Source organism: Schistocerca cancellata, chromosome 9, assembly GCF_023864275.1.
Source record: "Schistocerca cancellata isolate TAMUIC-IGC-003103 chromosome 9, iqSchCanc2.1, whole genome shotgun sequence".
In the NCBI taxonomy this organism is placed as follows: domain Eukaryota; kingdom Metazoa; phylum Arthropoda; class Insecta; order Orthoptera; family Acrididae; genus Schistocerca; species Schistocerca cancellata.
The window spans coordinates 211,097,334-211,120,114 of NC_064634.1; positions in this window are offsets into that span (position 1 = coordinate 211,097,334).

Below are 22,781 nucleotides of genomic sequence, written 5' to 3' on the forward strand. Positions count from 1 at the left end.
AACAAACTGAATTTTAGAAAATTCAATAAGAGTAAAATGCTTGGTACTTCTACTTTCAGAACATTTGGCGTATGAGGTTCATAATTAATAGGGGTGGTATTGATTGAAGAATGTACGTCTCCAGGCACAAAATTATTTTGCAGCATCAGCTCGGTGTAAGATCTCGAGCTTCATCAATGATCCTTATCAACGGCACGCCGTGCTGTGCGGCTTCCCTTGGGACGTAACGGCATCGAAGAATTTCTCTGAACTCACAAAGAGGGCGCTTCCATGAATCATTCAGATTATGGAAGATACTGCGGCCTGTTCTCGTCGGTAAGGCCTCTCTGGTGACAGAATTCCAGTACACTAGTACTATGGCGTCAATAATATCGCATACATAGGCACCGTCTTCTGTAGTATCAAGTGGCAATGATGCAGATAGACCAATAATAACATGACTATTACACTTTGTAGGCGGGTGAAAGGACGGATTGCGACTGGTAGTTATGCCTAACGACAACAGAGATTACCATACAAAGCTCGAGCTATAATGTGTCTCAGGAAGAAGACGAAGAAAAATTTGTACAAACTGTCCCGGGAAACTTTGTTTCCATTCACGTATTCAGAAAAAATATAACAAGTCAGGCAGTTATTAGCTACTCTCAGAGTACGTTATCATCCTGATATATATATATATATATATATATATATATATATATATATATATATATATATATATATATATACTCCTGGAAATGGAAAAAAGAACACATTGACACCGGTGTGTCAGACCCACCATACTTGCTCCGGACACTGCGAGAGGGCTGTACAAGCAATGATCACACGCACGGCACAGCGGACACACCAGGAACCGCGGTGTTGGCCGTCGAATGGCGCTAGCTGCGCAGCATTTGTGCACCGCCGCCGTCAGTGTCAGCCAGTTTGCCGTGGCATACGGAGCTCCATCGCAGTCTTTAACACTGGTAGCATGCCGCGACAGCGTGGACGTGAACCGTATGTGCAGTTGACGGACTTTGAGCGAGGGCGTATAGTGGGCATGCGGGAGGCCGGGTGGACGTACCGCCGAATTGCTCAACACGTGGGGCGTGAGGTCTCCACAGTACATCGATGTTGTCGCCAGTGGTCGGCGGAAGGTGCACGTGCCCGTCGACCTGGGACCGGACCGCAGCGACCCACGGATGCACGCCAAGACCGTAGGATCCTACGCAGTGCCGTAGGGGACCGCACCGCCACTTCCCAGCAAATTAGGGACACTGTTGCTCCTGGGGTATCGGCGAGGACCATTCGCAACCGTCTCCATGAAGCTGGGCTACGGTCCCACACACCGTTAGGCCGTCTTCCGCTCACGCCCCAACATCGTGCAGCCCGCCTCCAGTGGTGTCGCGACAGGCGTGAATGGAGGGGCGAATGGAGACGTGTCGTCTTCAGCGATGAGAGTCGCTTCTGCCTTGGTGCCAATGATGGTCGTATGCGTGTTTGGCGCCGTGCAGGTGAGCCCCACAATCAGGACTGCATACGACCGAGGCACACGGGGCCAACACCCGGCATCATGGTGTGGGGAGCGATCTCCTACACGGGCCGTACACCACTGGTGATCGTCGAGGGGTCACTGAATAGTGCACGGTACATCCAAACCGTCATCGAACCCATCGTTCTACCATTCCTAGACCGGCAAGGGAACTTGCTGTTCCAACAGGACAATGCACGTCCGCATGTATCCCGTGCCACCCAACGTGCTCTAGAAGGTGTAAGTCAACTACCCTGGCCAGCAAGATCTCCGGATCTGTCCCCCATTGAGCATGTTTGGGACTGGATGAAGCGTCGTCTCACGCGGTCTGCAAGTCCAGCACGAACGCTGGTCCAACTGAGGCGCCAGGTGGAAATGGCATGGCAAGCCGTTCCACAGGACTACATCCAGCATCTCTACGATCGTCTCCATGGGAGAATAGCAGCCTGCATTGCTGCGAAAGGTGGATATACACTGTACTAGTGCCGAAATTTTGCATGCTCTGTTGCCTGTGTCTATGTGCCTGTGGTTCTGTCAGTGTGATCATGTGATGTATCTGACCCCAGGAATGTGTCAATAAAGTTTCCCCTTCCTGGGACAATGAATTCACCGTGTTCTTATTTCAATTTCCAGGAGTGTATGCCTTGTGTCTATATGTATTGTGTCTACATCAGGTAATTAAAACTGATCAGCAAATGATGAAGTAACCGTCTCTTTATGCAACGTGTGGTCACTATAAATAGATAGGGCTGCGCCATTTCTGCTTAGAATAGGTATAGCAAGGCTCGCTACAGTGTGATGTCCAGCTGGTTCCAGTATTCTCTCAGTATTTAATCCAGTGAACCACGCTGTTCAAGTCATCTGGATGAAGCCTTCAGCTACAGGCGTTAACTGTGTTGCATTGTGACGAGACTTGCATCTATGCGAAGAAAGGAACAGTTGCACGAGGCTCAAATTCCGATCAGAAGTATATCCCCATGTTGGGAGCAGTGCGACACTGCCAGAACAAGCCGACCTTGACGCCAAACTAAAGATAATTCAGGGAAATCTCAGGCAATTTCACTTGTTATATTGCCGCGCGGGATTAGCCGAGCGGTCTGGGCGCTGCAGTCATGGACTGAGCGGCTGGTCCCGGCGGTGGTTCGAGTCCTCCCTCGGGCATGGGTGTGTGTGTTTGTCTTTAGGATACTTTAGGTTAAGTAGTGTGTAAGCTTAGGGACTGATGACCTTAGCAGTTAAGTCCCATAAGATTTCACACACATTTGAACATCTTGAACTTGTTATATTCCGCTGATATCTTGATCAGCACATCTCCAAGTTCGTACTGGGAATCATGACATCATCATCATCATCATCATCATCATCATCATCATCATCGTCGTCATCGTCATAGTCACACTTCGCCACATTTCAAAGCCATGGAGATGGAGTGGGAGGGGGAGGGGAGGCTTCCAAGCTCCACGCCCCTGCTCGTCAGTATAGTAAGACAAAGTATCTAAACAGCCTAAACTACCTGCCGGCCGCGGTGGTCTAGCGGTTCTGGCGCTGCAGTCCGGAACTGCGGGACTGCTACGGTCGCAGGTTCGAATCCTGCCTTGGGCATGGGTGTGTGTGATGTCCTTAGGTTAGTTAGGATTAAGTAGTTCTAAGTTCTAGGGGACTTATGACCTAAGATGTTGAGTCCCATAGTGCTCAGAGCCAGCCTAAACTACCGAAAATGTCGTCGCTTAATTCACGTATTTTAATACACCATTTTTGTCGAAGTCATAGTAGCTCATTATAGCAGTATATAGATAGAATATAGTTAATAGGTTGCCTGTATGCCAGTACATAAGCTGCACAAACGTTGTTAAACACCACACAGCAACTGTTCCGTAAGTTATTCATTAGTTGATGCCACATGGAATCAAGTGGCACAGCCCCGATGAAATCGCAATATATTATTGCCTGAATCACCGCAGGCCAAGGGGATTTCGATCCAATGTTAGCACAACTGATGGAGGTACGGCATACAAGTGTAACAGACACACCAAAACGATCCCAAACGGACCAACCACGCAAAGAAAAGCTGTAATGCCGAACACTCTTCCTGTAAAGACTTACAGCCGTTTTGATAACCAGGAGACTCACCTGTTCTCTAGTTGCACCAGCAGCCCCCAACAGGTGCGGTGATTTGTCGTCGTTTTTCTCAACTATGTGTGCATTACTCCCTTTCAAAATTTCCTTTCACACTGCACTTTCTCTTAGCGCCGCCAGATATCACACCCTCTGCTACAGAGGGTGAACTATCGCTGCCCAGAGATGTACCTACCCAGAGTAGTGCCAGGATAGAGGAATAATGAAAGATAATCTTTCCAGAATGTATGGGCCTACTGTCTCAGAGTCACTAGATTGCATATAGGAATCACAGCTCCAGCACGAGGGAAGCGATTTCTACATCTGTAATCCCCAGTGCTCCATGAGGCATGTTATAGATGGTAGATAGTGAACTCGCAACATTTCAACCCCTCTCTCTCCTCACTATTCCAGTTATCGATGGATAGCATCGAAAACAAAATTTTCTATTTCTTCTTTGTTCTATTCAGAAGCAAGGTGTATGCAATTTCCATATCCCCCCCTCTCGACCATCTCCTGCCGAACTCCTCCCCTCCCCTTGCCCGTTATCTCCTGCCCCCTCACACTGCGCTTCTCTGCCACGATTTTCTCTCTGTCAGTCTCCTCCTTTTCCCCCCTCTATCCATCTCTTTTTCTTCCCTATCCCTCTCCGTCTCCCCTTCCTGTGTCCATTTCCTGCACTCTCTTTCTATTTTCATCTCTTCTGAACTCTCTCTGCAAATCTTATCCTCCTGTTTTTGTGGATCTTCTCTACTTTACCTTCTCTGTCCATCTCATCCTCTCCCCTCTCTCTGTCGATTTTTTGGCCCCTCGCTTTGACCATCTATCCTATCGACATAGCCCTCATGTGTTATGTTTACTGCACTGCTGTTACTTCCCGGTTGTCGTCTGTCGTGGAGTAAGTTGTAACGTGCGAGGAGGGCAGTTCAGACCCGCCAGTCGTGGAGTTGGATCACAACACTAGTTCAGTTGGGTTGGAGTGGCAGAGAGGCCTGGATGTCCATGGCTCGCACCGTTGCTGCCATGCATCACTTGAGCTGGGGATAGTCTTCGTGGATCGTCGGTCGGTTGTCCTACTGGACGACGCGAATTGGCTCGCCGATCGCTTATGGGTTGGCTGTGTATGTGTGTATCGACTCCCAATTTGTCTTCATGATTGTGCAGCCACTGCTGAGTGTCGTTCAATTCTTCGTGCACATGTTTCTCAAACTGTGTGTGTAGTTGGTGTCATTTCCACTGACAACGTGTTCTAAATGTTGTCGGTGTACTGGCACTGCGTCGGTTGGTTGGAGCGGATCAGCAAGCAAGTCTCCGCGCAGCGCAGTGGGTCGGGCCCGCCGGCAGTCACCACACAGTGTCGGAGAGTGTGGGGGACGTTCCGAGTGCTGCAAGGTTCGTGGATCACCGACCCAAGAAAGTTCAGTGGTGATTTAATTACCGAAGCCACGTCTGATCACGTTGTCCCGTTGGTTGGTGGTTCGATGTTGGTGGTATTCCTGGGAGCAACACTGAGTGTTCGAGTTGGTGAAGATTTAGCCGCCTTGTGGTAGAATTAACTACATTTGTCGATTTGAAATTCAAGTGCACCAGCGGAATTCTCTGCCTTGTGCCCGTTAGTGTTTTCGTTACCTGCCCTAGTCGCTGACGTAAATTCAGGCAGTGTCCTTTCCTCACCTGTTGTCACTGTCCAACATGGTGTGTGGTTTTGACAGCTTAATGTATATTTGGTTTTGGGCGGCTGTGTCTGAAAGGTTTTGGCTTTGGAATCCTCGTATAATGGTCGGTGGTTAGCAAGTCGTTTTGCCGGTGGGTACCTGACTCTCTTTTGTTGTGTTGCCGGCGGATCGAGTATAGTAGGGTGGACTTCTTGTCTCACCTTAGCGAACGTTAAGATTTCAAGGGCAGACCGAGCCCCCTGGGAACTTCTGAGCGCCATTGCCTATACTACCTTTCTTTTTGGCGTTTAATTGTATGTTTTTAAAGGCTCATAGCCGACGGTTTGAATTTGTTTGGTTGTAATTGGTTTTTTAAAGTCAAAGGCTTTCTGCCTGTTGAAAATTTATTGTATTGTATTTTTTTTAAAGCACCAGACTTCAGCTGCTTTAAGTTTTAAGGATCTTACTTATCAAGTATTACGTTTTGGAGGATATAGCTGTGGGCTTTCTGCCTGTTGAAAATTTATTGTAGTGTATTGTTTTTAAAAGCATCAGCCTTCATCCGCTTTAAGTTTTAAGGATCTTACTTATCAAGTATTACATTCTTCCAAGATAAGCTGTGGGCCTTCGGCCTGTTGAAAATTTATTGTAGTTGTGTTATTCTTAAAATAATGGGCCTTCAGCCGCCTTAAAATTTTGGATTCTTACTTATCAAGTCTTACATCACTTGCGCTTAAGTACTATTTTAGGTTAAAAGCTTTGGGTCTTCTTCCTTGGAAAATTGGTTGTAGAATTTTTTTCAAACAAAGGCCTTCTGCCGCTTTGAAGTAAGGTTTCTTATTGGTCATAAAGCTTGGGCCTTCTGCTGGTTTGAACGTTGTTGTAGTTATGTTGTTTCAAATTTGTGGCCCTTCAGCCGCTTTTAAAAACTTAGTCGATCTTACTAGTCAAGTCTTACATAGCTTGGGCTTAAATACTATTTTAGGTTAAAGGCTAGAGCCTTCTGCCTCTTAAAAAAAAATAGCAATTGTATTTAATTCATGGGTCTTCAGCCGTTTTAGAATTAAAGACGTCTTAAGTCGAGAGTCAAGCTTAGAAGTTGCGCTGTAATGTTTTGACGTTATGTTTGGAGTGTAACTGACAGCCGCTCATTCTGGCCCACTTCCACAATTCATACTACTAGTCCTGTCCTGAGGGGTTAGCAGGGCGTCTCACACATATATAGTCCACATAGATTTAATAAATTTCACATGTATTTGTGGATATATTTCACCGGCATCTTAGGCGAATTTCGTCCTGCAGTTTCATTTTCACACAGTTCAGCGCTTATGACGTCTTGCCGTACAGTGGTGTAATGTTCCAGGGATATTCAACGGCATACGTCCAGAATGCGGTTCCGATTAGATTTGGTAATAAAGAAGTAATAAATTAAAACTCCACGCATGGTGCGGCAGTTTTTCACGCTTCTCGATGTTTATGAAATCATATCTCTTGAACCATATCTTGTACAATGATATATTTTTGTAGGTACATTTAGAGGTGCATGTGAATACTGCGTTGGGAATAGAGTTAATAGCAAATAAGTTATAAATTAAAACGTCATATCCAATAAGACAGTTTTACTATTTGAACAACGAAAATGTAGTATACTATAAATAATTTTCCTTTCATCGTTTTGGGATGTTTGTTAGCAAGAGAAACTTTCTTACAGGTTTGAAATTGTATGTAAAGTATTTTGCGAGCCACTGACTGGACGAATGAAGACTGAGTATTTGCTCATCGTGGGCTACACTGCTTTCTTCCCCTACCTCCACCCTTTTCATAATTAGGAGGTTCTTGCTCCCAAAGCGATTCTTTCGAGGCATCATGTGACACGTGTGTCTCGTTTGATTGAAACAGGTGCAGTGGTTTAGGAGGAGATTTGAAGCATACTGTATGGACTACTGGCGTAAGGTTGCCTGGGAGTGGCAGAACCGGGCAAAATAACGACTGAACGTCATTTGTATCAAGATTTTAATTGGCACTCCTCAGGAAAAGTAACCTTACCAGTTAGGTCAATAGGGATCTGACATGTTAAGGCAAAATCATCTAATTACATGAAACAGTTTAGGAACAATTACTGATTATCGACAAAACAGTCTCTACAAACCGTTAAGTACAAAACTGAAGAATGCTCAAAATAACTGTGTTTAATAACAAGTATAGCATAAAAGTAGAACAGTGTTCAAAACAAGCACGCAATAAACATCTTTAAAACTTTTTTTGACTAAAATACAACAAATGATTCAAGTTTACCTAAAAGGAGTTACTATAAAAGGAAAGAAAAACAATTAAATCTGCTTGATATGGAACCACCAAGCATCTGACAGTGTTGCTCCAACGAACGGTCCCAAAATTACTTAAGACAGGCTCCATACGCTGCTCACCACTGTCCTCCACAATGATCAACAGAGCAGTAACTTTTAAGTAAAACGAGTAATAACTGAAGTCATCAAAATACACATCGCCAAAAGGTAGTAAAGTAACTGGCCAAGGCAACCGCCCCTACTTCATCTGATAGTGAAGAAGTTCAGCAGCCAACCCAGATTCAGCTTCAAACCACGCTACGAGGCGATAACATTAGATACTTAACCGTTTCGCGGGACGGGAAACGTAAGTCGAAGGGAGACGCTAACGGCTAGTTGATGAATCTCAGCTACGTTAAATACAAGTTTGGCTTGGAACAATAGCCTGTCAAAATACATGCAACAAGATTTGGCCCCGTAAAACACATAATCTTTCGGGATCCAAATAAGTGAAGAAAGCGACTTGGGGATTTCGTTCACAACGCATCAGGCTAAAAAAAAGAAGTGGTGTACGTCACGAGCAATGACCCACTGAACTTAAAAATATTACAAAAGCACAATAATTTAAAACACTCAACGAAATCACAACTCTATGACAGTTACTAAATTGAAGCTGCGATATTTTCATATGAGCTGCCACTCTCCTCATATCACCTGGCCAGGCACACGAACTGGGAACAACAACAATAGGAGGCTGAACTGAGACCGATATACAAGCAACAAGGCGCAAACACGCACAGGAACCGAACCAGTCACAATTGTCACGCTCTCACTCGAAGGCAAGATCAGCCTTTACGAATGCCGCGTGGTATCGGCACCTAAGCAACGAACCAGTAGTAGATCACCGAGTATCCAAGGCCGCTTTGCCGTGACGAACAGTGGATAGACTTGGATCCGCCCACATATGCGTGCGTGACGACGACCCACCTTCTGCTTTCCGAGTCTGATCGGCCAAAGGAATAATGTGTCCACTTCTGCTTCCGAGGGACGTCCACTGTGTTCGGAAGATGCTCAGCCAGACCAACTTGGAAGTCACACGGGTGGTAAAACAGCCAGCCCGTTGCCACGCACACATATGCTATCCATGCTTCTTCACTGGCTGCCTCACCAGGAAACGATTTCAACGCCACTCACTCAAACGTGCCACGCCGCCTTCCCGCCGAAGTTTGTGTTCCAGGAGACGTGGCACAAGCTACCGATCGTGCAACGGTTCACAAACGTATATTTTTATAATGCCAATTTATCAGACTCTGTGGTCACTACTGAGAGATTCGAACCGTTTTACAGTTCTGAGAATCCTTATTTCTCTATCATATTCGTATCCATGCTAAGACTCGATTAAAGCAGCATGAGAAGATAAAATTTAGTATTTCCAACTTTATTATCAATCCTGTCGATGCCATCATGGTTAACTATGAGTTCGTTAAAATGACTCATTTTACGTCGAACTATGCAAATAGAAATAAAACAAGGAGGGATGGGCAGATGACGCTGGACTGCGTTCCCCATGTAGCGTTTGTCAGTTACGATCGGGATTGTTTCTGGTGCATACCTCGTGTCCGGTGTATATACGGTGATGTCTGCAAGCAATAATCGATTATTGTTACTAACAATCGAAGCCGAAGACTGTCTGTAATCGTTCGTTATCGCTTATATCACTTTGCAGCAAAGACTTGAACAAATAACCAGAATAAAGTTTTCTCCTACCTAGGAAGTGACATAACGAATGAGGGAAGATACCGGTAAACATTCACATGCTCCATCGATGTCATATATCCACACGGAATTGAGGAAGAAGTTCCTGAGAGCACAGCATTGCATGACAGTGAAGCGTAGATCTTGCGTAATCATGAAAAAGAGATATTTTTAATTTGCTGCTACTTTAAACTTTAAAATCAGTGAGTAAATAAGGCACGAAATGAAATTGCACTAAAAACAAAACGAGGAAAGAAGCAAACCGGCCAGTAGCAGAAGAAGGCACAGATTGCATTAAACACTAGTAAATTTGGTGCTGCATGTAGCGTTAGAGAGGGGAAAACTGTAAGAGTCTGCAAAAACTATAATATGTAACGTACAAAAAAATTCACAGTGTTTTGAGGAAATAAAAAGAAGCACTTTTATATGTGGAAAAAGTGCCATAGGTGCACCGTTTACCCGCTAGGTTCAAATGGTTCAAATGGCTCTGAGCACTATGGGACTCAACTGCTGAGGTCATTAGTCCCCTAGAACTTAGAACTAGTTAAACCTACCTAACCTATGGACATCACAAACATCCATGCCCGAGGCAGGATTCGAACCTGCGACCGTAGCGGTCTTGCGGTTCCAGACAGCGGCGCCTTTAACCGCACGGCCACTTCGGCCGGCTTACCCGCTAGGGATCTACATCTACTCCTACATCCATACTCCGCAAGCCGTGTGTGGCGGAAGGTACCTTGAGTACCTCTATCGCTTCTCCCTTCTATTCCAGTCTCGTATTTTCGTGGAAAGAAGGATTCTCGGTATGCCTCATGGTCTCTTCACGAGATACCCGTAGGAGGGAGCAATATACTGCTTGACTCCTCGGTGAAGGTATGTTCTCGAAACTTCAAGAAAAGCCCGTACCGCGCTACTGAGCGTCTCTCTTGCAGAGTATTCCGTTGAAGTTTATTTATCATCTCCGTAACACTTTCGCGATTACTAAATAATTCTGTAACAAAGCGTACTGCTCTCCGTTGGATCTTCTCTACCTCTTCTATCAACCCTACCTGGTACGGATCCCACACCTGTGAGCAGAATTCAAACAGTGGGCGAACAAGTGTCCTGTAACCTACTTCTTTTTGTTTTCGGACTGCATTTCCTTAGGATTCTTCCAATGAATCTCAGTCTGGTATCTGCTTTACCGATGATTAATTTTATATGGTTCTAATGCCCACTCCCAGATAATTTATGGAGTTAACTGCTTCCAGTTGCTGACCTGCTATACTGTAGCAAAATGATAAAGGATCTTTCTTTCTATGTATTCGCAGCACATTAAACTTGTCTACATTGAGATTCAATTGTCATTCCCTGCACCATGCGTCAATTCGTGGCAGATCCTCCAGCATTTCAGTACAATTTTTCATTGTTACAGCCTCTCGATATACTACAGCATCATTCGCAAAAAGCCTCAGTGAACTTCCGATGTTATCCACAAGGTCATTTATATATATTGTGAATAGCAACGGTCCTACGCCTCTCCCCTGCGGGACACCTGAAATGACTCTTACTTCGTAAGACTGCCTTCTCTCCGTTCTGTTATCTAGGAACTCTTCAATGTAATCACACAATTGGTCTGATAGTCCATATTCTCTTACTTTGTTCTTTAAACGACTGCGTGGTGCTGTATCAAACGCCTTGTGGAAGTCAAGAAACATGTCATCTACCTGGGAACCCGTGTCCATGGCCCTCTGAGTCTCGTGGACGAATAGCGCGAGCTGGGTTTCACACGTTCGTGTTTTTCGAATCCATTGCTTATTCCTATAGAGTAGACTTCTAATCTCCAGAAAAGTCATTATACTCGAAGATATTACGTGTACCAAAATTCTACAACTGATCGACGTTAGAGATATAGGTCTATTGTTTTGCACATCTGTTCGACGTCCCTTCTTGAAAACGGGGATCACCTGTGCCCTTTTCCAATCTTTTGGAACGCTACGCTCTTCTAGAGACCTACGGTACGCCGCTGCAAGAAGGGGGGCCAGTTCCTTCGCGTACTCTGTGGATAATCGAGGAGGAGGAGGAGGAGGAGATTAGTGTTTAACGTCCCGTCGACAACGAGGTCATTAGAGACGGAGCGCAAGCTCGGGTGAGGGAAGGATGGGGAAGGAAATCGGCCGTGCCCTTTCAAAGGAACCATCCCGGCATTTGCCTGAAGCGATTTAGGGAAATCACGGAAAACCTAAATCAGGATGGCCGGAGACGGGATTGAACCGTCGTCCTCCCGAATGTGGATAATCGAACTGGTATCCCATCAGGTCCAGCGGTCTTTCCTCTTCTGAGCGATTTTAATTGTTTTTCTATCCCTCTCTCATTTATTTCGATTTTTACCCTTTTGTCATGTGTGCGACAATCTAGAGAAGGAACTACAGTGCAGTCTTCCTCTGTGAAACAGCTCTGGAAAAAAACATTTAGTATTTCGGCCTTTAGTCTCTCATCCTCTGTTTCAGTACCATTTTGGTCACAGAGTGTCTGGACATTTTGTTTTGATCTACCTACCGCTTTGACATAAGATCAAAATTTCTTAGGATTTGCTGCCAAGTCAGTACATAGAATTTTACTTTCGAATTCGTTGAACGCATCTCGTATAGCCCTCCTCACACTACATTTTTTTGTTTGTCTGCAAGGCTTTGGTTATGTTTATGTTTGCTGAGAAGTTCGCTTTGCTTCCATAACAGTTTTCTAACTCGGTTGTAGTACCACGGTGGTTCTTTTCCATCTCTTACGATCTTGCTTGGCTCATACTCACCTAATGCATATTGTACGATGACTTTGAACTTTGTCTACTGATCCTCAACACTATCTGTACTCGAGATAAAACTCCGCTAAGCAATCTAAAACTGTGTATACGTAGATTTTTTTTACCTGCGCTCTTTTAGGAACTGTAATGGCTTAACTCCGAGCCTGCTGCTTATAAATGTATGAAGGTTTTGACGCTAGTGATGTTAGGGAATGGTGTTCAAGGTGCCTTATGATGGACGTTGTTTTGGAGACATTGCTTGAAACGTCGTCCGTCTATATGAATGCGAAACTGGTCTCTACGTACTAATAATCGTCCAAACACCATCAAGACCATCAGCCGTTTCACGAATGATAGCTGCAGCTTCAGTCAAACGGGAAACCAGTTGTTTTGGAGTGTCCATCGGTGTCTCGTACAACAATCTCTTCGCCTTCCCCCACAAAAAGAATTCCATAGGAGGTCACCAACATCTTTAAAACAACCTTCATCACATGGCAGTTTGAACACCGTTTATGAACAACTACAGCGTCAAACTTTTCATGGGTTCCTAGTGGTAAAATGTAAAAGCTGTAACAGTTTTCGTCATACCTCCCCTAAGCCATCTAAAACTGTGTATCCGTAGATTTTTTCACCTGCACTCGTATAGGAACTATAATGGCTTAATTCCGTGCCTGCTGCGTATAAATCACGGAGTTACTAAACAGAAAAGTCGCAGGAAGCTCTCAGAATAATTTGCGCACCGTGTGATGATGAAGAAACGGTCACAAAGAGCACAGAGGTACAATACATTTTCTCTGTTCGACGTGACTGACTGTTCACTAATGTACCTTGAGAACAATTTATCTTTAGTTTGTAAGAAAGAGAATAGGTTAAACCGCAAGCTGAATGGGCAGTTCTTTTGAGGCATCTGACCCCACGGACGAGTCGCATTGGAAAAAAGACATCGTGAAAGGGCGAAACTGATCCGCACGATAAGGAGGTCCATTAGCGCAATGCAATACCGTCTACATTAGATGTATCAAAACTCCTGGCGTCTTACACGTTCTATCAACTTCCTCGTTTTCCTCCTTAATCTGCTTTGAATAGCATGTGATCTGATTATCGTATTTGTATGCTACGACCGGAAACTATGATTCTAAGGCGTTATAAAGACACTAAATAGTAGACAAAGTATAGCTTTTCTGGATTAAAAGATTCTGAGCCGAGATGGTAAAAAGTTCGTGCCTGATATTGGGAACACATTAATTCATTACTACGGTTCCAATAAAACACTTCTAGCCCTTTACAACCCGTAAGTAGTCGAACGTTTTCTTCGTATCCGTCAATTTTTGGGGCAGTAGCATCTTTAAATCATCTTGCATTTCCTTCCCAAAATTTACAAACTAAGCAGATGATATCCTTCGTTATAATCATGAATAGTCTCGAAACCGATATCTAAAAAAGACGTCGTCACGCTCTCACGCCAACATGAAATATTATAAAAAATTTAACTAGAAATGTAGCCATCTGTCGTCGTTCGTTGTAGTATTTGACTGGAAAGGTTGTAAACTGTGACAGCACATTGTATTATAGGGAAGAATAGCACAATTTAGAACACCGTCAATTTGGCAAGTCGTATCATAGCTACAACTGTTCTTCAAACTACTGCGGCACACTGACCTACGTATATACTTACAAAACTGCTTCACATAGTTACATTCAAAATATGGAGTATAGGTCGTCTGCTCAATAGATCGGATTGCACGGAAATCAAGCTTAGGAAGAATTAAACGGATAACCGTAAAAAACGTTAAAAAAAGGTAAGCCCACAAACCTGTAACTAAGAAACTCACGTTATTTAATAAAAACGTACGATATTCTTCGGGAAAGAGTGACTGCGTTATTTTTAACATTCAACAGAAGGAGTGGGTGAAGTGACCACAGAAATAATAGGAGCATCAGGACCAATAAAGAATAGGTTGGAAGAAAAAAGAAATCCCACAATGGTGGAGAAAGCGTCGAATTATTTCGATATGTAAGAAAGGGAGTAAGAAGGAATATTATCACTAATTAGTGTCATCCTCATCACACATGTAAGTAATATTTTGGAGAGTATTGGAAGAAAGACTGGGTAGGAAACATAAAGAAGAAATGGGATAAGAACACTTTGGTTTCGGGAACGACATTTCAGTGTTCCTCCATATCTTTACATAGTGACAACAGAGAAAATATGGGAATTTCGAAAGAAAACATGGTGATGAATTTTCTTGTTATTCAGAAAATCTATGACTGTGTTCTTAGACATTTGGTCTGGGAAACTTTAAGGGAGAAACAAGATGGAAATGTGGAATTCCAGCTGATAAAAGTGTTTGCAGAAATTACGTTAGCTGTATAAAGATGACTACAGAAGAATGGAAACGGGTCTACGGCAACAAAATGTGCAGCCCCCATATTAGTCACCATAGTCGTAGACAAAATTCAGAAGGATATTAAACAGAAATTAAGAAGGGATGCAGTAAAAGCGATATTATTTGCAGACGACGCTATGATATAGTATGAGAGCGAAATGGAAGTGCAAAGGCAAGTGGATGTATGGTACAAAAAGATACAAGTAACTGAGATGAGCGTAAGCACGGAGCAGAGCAAAACGGTATTGATGAGAAGTGGGAGGACGGGAAGAATAGAAAATACTGAAAGGAAATAACTGGTAAAAAGTTTCGAGTTCTTAGTAAGTGTCATCACAAAAGATGGCAAGACTGGAGAGGAAATTTGGATAATGATGCAATAAGAAAACTGTTTCTAACAGAGAGTAAGGGGTTTTCTGCCGAAGTGAGACGTCACAAAGTAATGCCGGTGTTCTATATTCGGCTGTTGTGAACTCATACTAGCATATGCAGAAGATACATAAACTACAACAAGAAGATAAGAGAACAGAACGGAAATATTCAGACGAAATTTTTAGGAAATCTCGTATGTAAGACGATAAGGTTCTTTTGAGACGAAATTTTCAAGAAGTCTCGAATGCAAGACGAGAAAGAATGGAATCAGAAGTGAGGAGATCAGGAAAAGGACGGGAATCTCAAAAGTTAAAAGTATGGACATGAAATCTGATATGGTACGAACGAGAGTAGGAGACGAAAGGAAAAGAAAGTCTGATACGTCAAGTGGAAAGAGAGCGAGAAGAATACCATGACACGATGGGCAAATACAGTGAAGAAGTCTATGAAGAAGAGGGAAACCGAAAGATGTACATAAGCAAGGTGTGGAATATTGGGGAGGCAGACAACGATGGAGGCACCTGATTCTAGGCCTAACCTAGGAAGCTGGAAACGGACAATGAAGAAGAAGAAGAACAACAACAACAAGGAAATGAAAAAGACACAATGAAAGAAATTGCAAAAGTAGGCGCACGCACATATAAGTGATTAAGTTAGTGCGTAAATTCGAAGCGTTTTTGTTTTGCATGTTGATTTTCTGGTTGCTGTGGGTTTATTTATCGACTGTCTTTTTTTTATTTGTGGATCGCTTTTGTCATAGATTTGACACATTGCCATTTTGTCATTTTGCAGATTATGAGTGGAGCTGTAGAGACTAGAAAATGTGCCAAGTGGAAAAATCGCAACTTTGAGGGCGTATTCTTCTGTTTGAGTTCAATAGAGGGATAGTAACAGCGAGGACCTCACAAATATTTGCTTCACAAATGGGGACAATACCACTGGACAGAGTACGATAAGCATATAGTTTTCTCGTTTTAAGGAGGATTATTTTGACGTTATTGACTCTTCAGGTTCAGGAAAACATTCGGTGTCTGATGAAGACTGTTTGAATATGTTAATCCACAACGATCCACCTCAGTGTAGTTAGGAATTGGCAGATGTGATGAACTGTGATCGTTCCACCATCTTGCGACGCATTGCGGAATGTTCAAATATCAGGTTTATGGGTACTGCATGCTCTAAGCCGAAGTCACAAAAGTCAGCAGGTGACCATATGCGCAATCTCTGCTTGTTGTCATCAATTGGCTTGTGAACAACACCGACATCCTGTCGCCTATCGTTACTGGCAATTAGAAATGGTGTCTTTATGCGAACTTCAGGAAAATAAAGGAATGGTTTAGCCCGTACAAAGAGAATATTATGCATTTGGTGGAACATCGAAGATACGGTGTACTACAAATTGTCAACAACTGAGACTCATTGCTGACTCAGTCGAGGAACAACGATCAGGAAGACTGTGTGAAGTGACGCTACTCCACGATAACGCTCGGTCGCGTTCTGCTAGACTGAAAAAAGACAGTGCACCGGAGTAGGGTTGGAAAGTCTGCACCCATCTAATTCGCCATAAGATTTTCACCATTTCCACTGCTATCGAACAACCTTCAAGGAACTTCCTTACCGGATGAAAATGCGCTCCGAACATGGCTTCGCCTCAAAACCACGTGATTTCTACAGTCATGTATTCGGAAAGTTACACCAGCGTTGGCAGACAGTTGTAAACAAAGAAGGATGTTACTGATGACTTAAGTCTCTGTTTTGTGTATCTGTTGTGTTTATTAAATTTGTGGGAAAATGCTAGGAACTTATGCACCATTCCAATATTAACTTGAGTCAATATGCAGGATGATAGGATATGAATGACAACGTAGGAAGATGACATTGCTAACGTCAGTCAACGTGAGTAGTTGAGGGACTTGTTAAACGGAATGGTCTAAAGAGCGTTGAATACGGACAAAGAGTAGACGTATGAATTAAAAAACGCCTTCAGTCACAACTTTCCGTGTTTTATTAAGTACACGATGCTTCTCGGACTACATTTCTCACACGAAAAGGTTTGATGTTAGGTTGTGAATTTCGTAAGTCAAACGCGGAAAATATGTGCGAAATAGTGTAAAAGATGAACAGTGTAAACTTACCACATAATCCAAGAGAACGTTTTTAACGTTTCATCACCAGCAAACATTCTTTACTACATTGTGTTCGTACATGTCACTTCATTCAAGAGACACATTTGCGTAGACATATTTGTAAACACTTCACTTAAGTTTCTGTACATGGTATGATCAGAGATGAATTTATTAGTAGTACTAAAGTTATAATTATTAAACAATTAACATATGCAGGAAATAACTTTAGAATAGGTCTTTGAAATTACTGAAATAACTTTGGCTTGCGAAATCTGTTTGTTCATTTAACACAGATTCTGGTTGTTTGATTTTGTTGAGTTATATCTCCAGTTGTTCTAACAGATTTAGGGTCTTACCATTGACTGATACGTTGTGCAATCACTGATTTCTCGAAGTGGTTGAGTCTGAAAGCATTTACGTGTTGTTGAAATCAGGTTTTGAAGTTTCTACCTATTTTTCCTACATTGTAGGCAGGACAATTGGGGCATGATACTTTACATACTCCACTGTTGCTGTATAAACAAACATGTTATGGACGAATAAGTTTTCTAACTTGTTATTAGTTGAGAATGCAACGGTTACGTTTGTTTTTTTGAAAAGGTTAGCGATTTTTTGTGATATGTGACTCACGTATGGGATACTGGCGAATATTTTCTCTTCTTTCACTTTGCGACTATTCATTGTCTTACTTCTGTGTATTTCTCTGTTTAAATTGTTAATTGCTGTATAGCCATTGCTTATTGCAATTCTCTTTATTGTATCTAACTCATTCCTGAGAGTGTTGTCTTTTGAATCAAGAGAGAGTACTCCGTGTAGCATCGACCTTAATGCATCATGTCTCTGTGTGATGGGATGGCATAAAGAGTTGTCCAGTGTTATATGTGTGTATGCGCGTTTTCTGTGTATGCTGAACTTTTTGTTGGTCGTTGGTGATTTTAAGATCCAGAAAATTTATGCTTTTGTCGTCCTCAAGCTCTATTGTGAATTTTATGTTTTTGTGGAAAGAACTGAATACTGTTAGCAGTTCTCGATCTCATCTTCTGTTCCATCAAATAGCAGAAAGGTATCATCAACGTATCTTCAGTAATATATTATTTTACTTTTGAGTCTATTGTTATCATTAAAGAACTTACTTTCCAGATGATTGAGGAATATGTCTGCCATAAAACTTGATATGCTACTGCCCATGGCAAAACCCTCATTCTGTTGATAAACTTTCCCATTAAATATAAAGTAATTGTGAGACAATACTAGTTGTTACTGTCCTTCACTCCCGATATTTCTGCAGTTGACAGTTTTTTATGTTTTATTAAGTTTAGGAAGATTTGTCTATTGTTTCTTCAGCTGGTACATTTGTAAATAGGTTAGTTACAGAAAGAGTCAAACCTGGCATCGTCAATTTTACTTGCTAATTCATTTGTGTTATTAACTGAGTATGATTTATCAAACATATAGTTCTGTCTCAGAAGTTCGTTCACTAATTGGGTTACTATTTCGCGCATATTTTCCGTGTTTGTCTTACTAAATTCGTAACCTAACATCAAATCCTCTCCTGATAGGAATATGCATTTCACGTCTTTCAAGAGAAAAAGTAAAGCATGTATTAAGACAGATTACACCTCATGATGGATCGAAAGGGTTCGAAATGCATCCCGTACTTAACGGAACCCGAAAAGTTGTGCATGAAGGCGCTTTTTAATTCATAACTACAGTATATTGAATACAGTCATGTTTAAAGCTGCAAAATATGGATAAAATCAAATTGGACACTGAGTAAACCAAAGGAGGACTGAATTACTAAAGAGAAACCGCCATAAGGTCAACAACAAATTTAACATCAAAGTCTGACACCGTGTAATCGATGGAGCAAAATATAGCATGGGAGCCGAAGCATGAAGTGCGTAACAAGTAAACTAGCAAAGGGAATGAAAACAATCCTGACTAAAGGAGTGTGCTGTCAGCAAAATCTCAGATAATGGACATCTGGAACATAGCAGTGCTTATACGCGAATAACGGAATGTGGGAAAACGTTTAGATGAGAGAGCCAGAGAGAATAGACGGGGTTATGAAAGGAAGCTTAAAATTAAATTGAATGTTGGAGAACTGGTTCGATTAAGGAATTGACGAGTAAAGGAGTATGTGGAAAACAAGAAAATAACGCACCAGTTTACAAGTTTTTCAGAACATCTGACGTATGTCAGAGACAATGCAAAAATGTATTACTACGTACCACCATGTTTTTAGAAGCCATTTATCTGACTTGGTTCATGAGCCTCCCCCCACAAGTTTCTTACCATCGCTAATCACCTCATCTCAGAGGAAGACACACACAGTCTTTAGTTATTCTTTTGTATTCCAAACTGTCTTCCTCTCTCCACTATAGTGCAAACAATTTCCCGACATCGTCTCTTATTTTACTTAATTTTTTGACGTATCCTTTTCCTCATCAATTATGCACGAAATCTCATTTTTTGTGTTCTTTTCATCGTCTGTTTATAGTCATCATAGAGTACGTAGGGACATCAGAAAGTAATTTACTCACACTGTTCAACTCTAAGACCTTTGTGCAACAATAGTGGAGCGTTGTCAAAAGAGTTTACATCTAACTGGTTCCCTGAAGACACTGTTCTGCTGAGTTACGGGTAACAGGTGCATCACAGTGTGGAAGTGGAACTGCGCGGCAACTGGAAACGCAGTCCAAAGTTAAAGTAAGCAGAACAGTACAATTCCTGTTGGCAAGACCTCTAAATCGCACACAAGTTCACTGTGAAATTCTGGCAAAGTATTGACCAAATGCAGAGTCGCGTGCTGCAATAGACAGTAGGATTACTTTACTTGTGGCTTTTTTGGATGATGATGAGTTTTTAGAAAAAGTAAAGGTACCCGACGGGCGTACTTGACAGTGGAAGAATAGGAAAACGTCAGCGCACGTTTATAGGATTCATCTACTTAGTAAAAGCGGTCCTCAACTTTAAAAGATGTAGGATGTTTAAAATTCTGAGGAAAACGAATTATATTTCTTGAAATATGTGTAATATACAGAACGAAAAGGCAAGAGGAAGAGAGATGTCCTAACAATAAAAAGGAATTAAAGGCGGGGATGAAATATTTCTTATCTTCTGTTCAACATACGTAGAGGGAAAGAAAACGAGGGGAAGGTGCAGTGGGACTAAAATCCACGGTGAAGAGGTATCAATGATAAGATTTACTGATGACATTTCAACTAACTCATTGCCATGTCGAATTGAATGAACGGTCTAATGAGCCACATATTCCAGCTTGATACAATAAGCATACCATGAGTGTTCATCACTAAAGACGTCATTAAAGACCGAAATTACTCACCTATTTATAAATATTTATGTGATGACGTCTTCAGTGATGAGCACTCATGGTATGCTTACTGTATCAAGCTGCAATATGCCACAATCATTAGCCAAACAAGCTCTTACAAGAATACGACGAAACCTGTTTGGCTAACGATTGTGAACAGTATTTGAGAATGAAAGACTTTGACTTCCGACAAACGTACCCTTGGAGAAAAGTTTAACACCCATTTAATGTTGCATTTTCATGCAGTAAATCTCGTGCACAAAGAATGACGGTTTTTTATTACTTCTTTACTGCTAACTTTACCTGTGACACATTTTGCAGGCAGTATTCACGTACATCCCTGAATATACCAGCCAAATTATATAATTGTACCACACGTAGGTCAGTAAATACATCGTAATAACCACTGAGATCAGCGAAAAACGATCACCCCATGCCGGCCGCGGTGGCCGTGCGGTTCTAGGCGCTGCAGTCCGGAACAGCGGGACTGCTACGGTCGCAGGTTCGAATCCTGCCTCGGGCATGGATGTGTGTGAATTCCTTAGGTTAGTTCGGTTTAAGTAGTTCTAAGTTCTAGTGGACTGATGACCTAAGATGTTAAGTCCCATAGTGCTCAGAGCCATTTTGATCACCCCATGCCCGACGTTTTAATTTATTGCATTTTTCCTATGAACGCTATTCACAGCACATTTCGCAGACAGTATCCACGTATACCACTGGATGTACCCGCAAAGTTATATCATTGTGCGACGTATAGGTCAGGAAATGTCACAAAGACTGGTCTGTGTGAAAATGACACTGCAAGATGAAATTGGCTAGAGATATGTACAAATACCTGTAAAATACGTTAAATATACGTGAAAACATTGACATGTGCGTATGTAGGAAAAACCATGGGCAACAAGCTCATCCTAAACCCCCAGAAAAATTTCGGCAAAATTTGGTGCACAAATTAGTTACTATATTAGTTACTATTTGGAAAGAATTCTGTAGGGATAAGAATCCAAGCCTTCTACTAGGGTGGAGGTGATAACATAGAGGGATAAGGGGAAAAGAGGAGATGGCCACAAATAGACAGGAGGAGGGTAAGGCCAAAGAGAGCAAGAGAGGGACACGGATGGAGAGAGGGATGAGGAGGAGCTGGGCAAAGAAAGAATAGAGGAAGATATGGAAAAAGATGAGAGGGAAGCAGAGATGCATAGAGAGGGGAAGAGGAGATGGTGTGGGGGAAGATATAGAGTACAGAAGGAGATGGACAGAGAGAGATGGACAGAGAGAGAAAGAGAGGAAGATATGGAGTTACATGAGGGAGAAGTAAATGGACAGAGATAGAAGGAACAGATGCACAAAAGGGGTGTGGGCAGATGGAAAGAGAGAGGGGTGAAAGAGCAGATAGAGCGAGGGAGATGTAGGAGAAGATGGAGAGACAGGAAGGGGACAGAAACAGAGAGTGGGGAGCTGAAGGCGATGTACATATAGAGGAATTGGAGGGGTTCGACAGAGATGGTAGAATGTAGAGGTGTAGAGAGGGAGGGGGAAGGACGAGACGGACGGAGGGAGGGGGAGGGAGATACTGATTTGAAGAAATATATACCTGGCCAACTCAGCAAGTAAAGAAATACATAAATACGAAGTTATTCGGAAAGCAAGCTCCAATCAGTGGCCAGATGGAAATCAGTCTCAAAAGCAAAACTGTTTTATTTGCTACAGTTAGCTACACCTTCCAGCCACTTCTCTACCTTGCCACCACTACAACTTAGACCTTTGTTGCAGTGTTGTACCAACTTTCCAATACTCTCGTCATAGAAGGCAGCAGCTTATGCTTTCCAGCAATTCTCTAAGCTGATCTGTAGCTCGTTGCCTGTGCCAGATGGTTGTCTCCATAGCCAGCAGTTCATCTCAGCAGAGGTGATATTCAGCGGGAGCCAATTCCAGATTGTATTGTGGGTGATAAAACACTTCCCATTCGCCCACAGTAGTTGAGTGGTCAGCACGGCGGAATGCCGGGCCAAGGAGCCTGGGTTCGATTCCCAGCTGAGGCAGGAGATTTTTCTCCCCTCGGGAACTGAGTGTTGTCCTCATCACCGTTTCATTCCCATCTACGACTCGCAAGTCGCCCAATGTGGCGTCGAATGTAGTAAGTACTTGCCCTCGGCAGCCAAACTTCCCTGAAAAGGGGACTCCCGGCCCACAATGCCCGAAGCTCATTACCATTTAAACACTTCCCACGGAAAATTCTGCTTTAGCATCTTGATTGCCCCTACAGTGTGCGGCCGAGTAAATTTCACGAAGAAGGAAGCGTATGACAGTTACGTTATGTGGGCTGCATATCATCCGGCGACATCTCACACCACGCCCCAATACTTCGTGCGAGACATTATTTTCTAGGCATCTTTATGTACTGAGCGTGCACTCAGACCTGAAAAGAGCGACGTGACGCGATAGGTGCACATACTGGACACACTG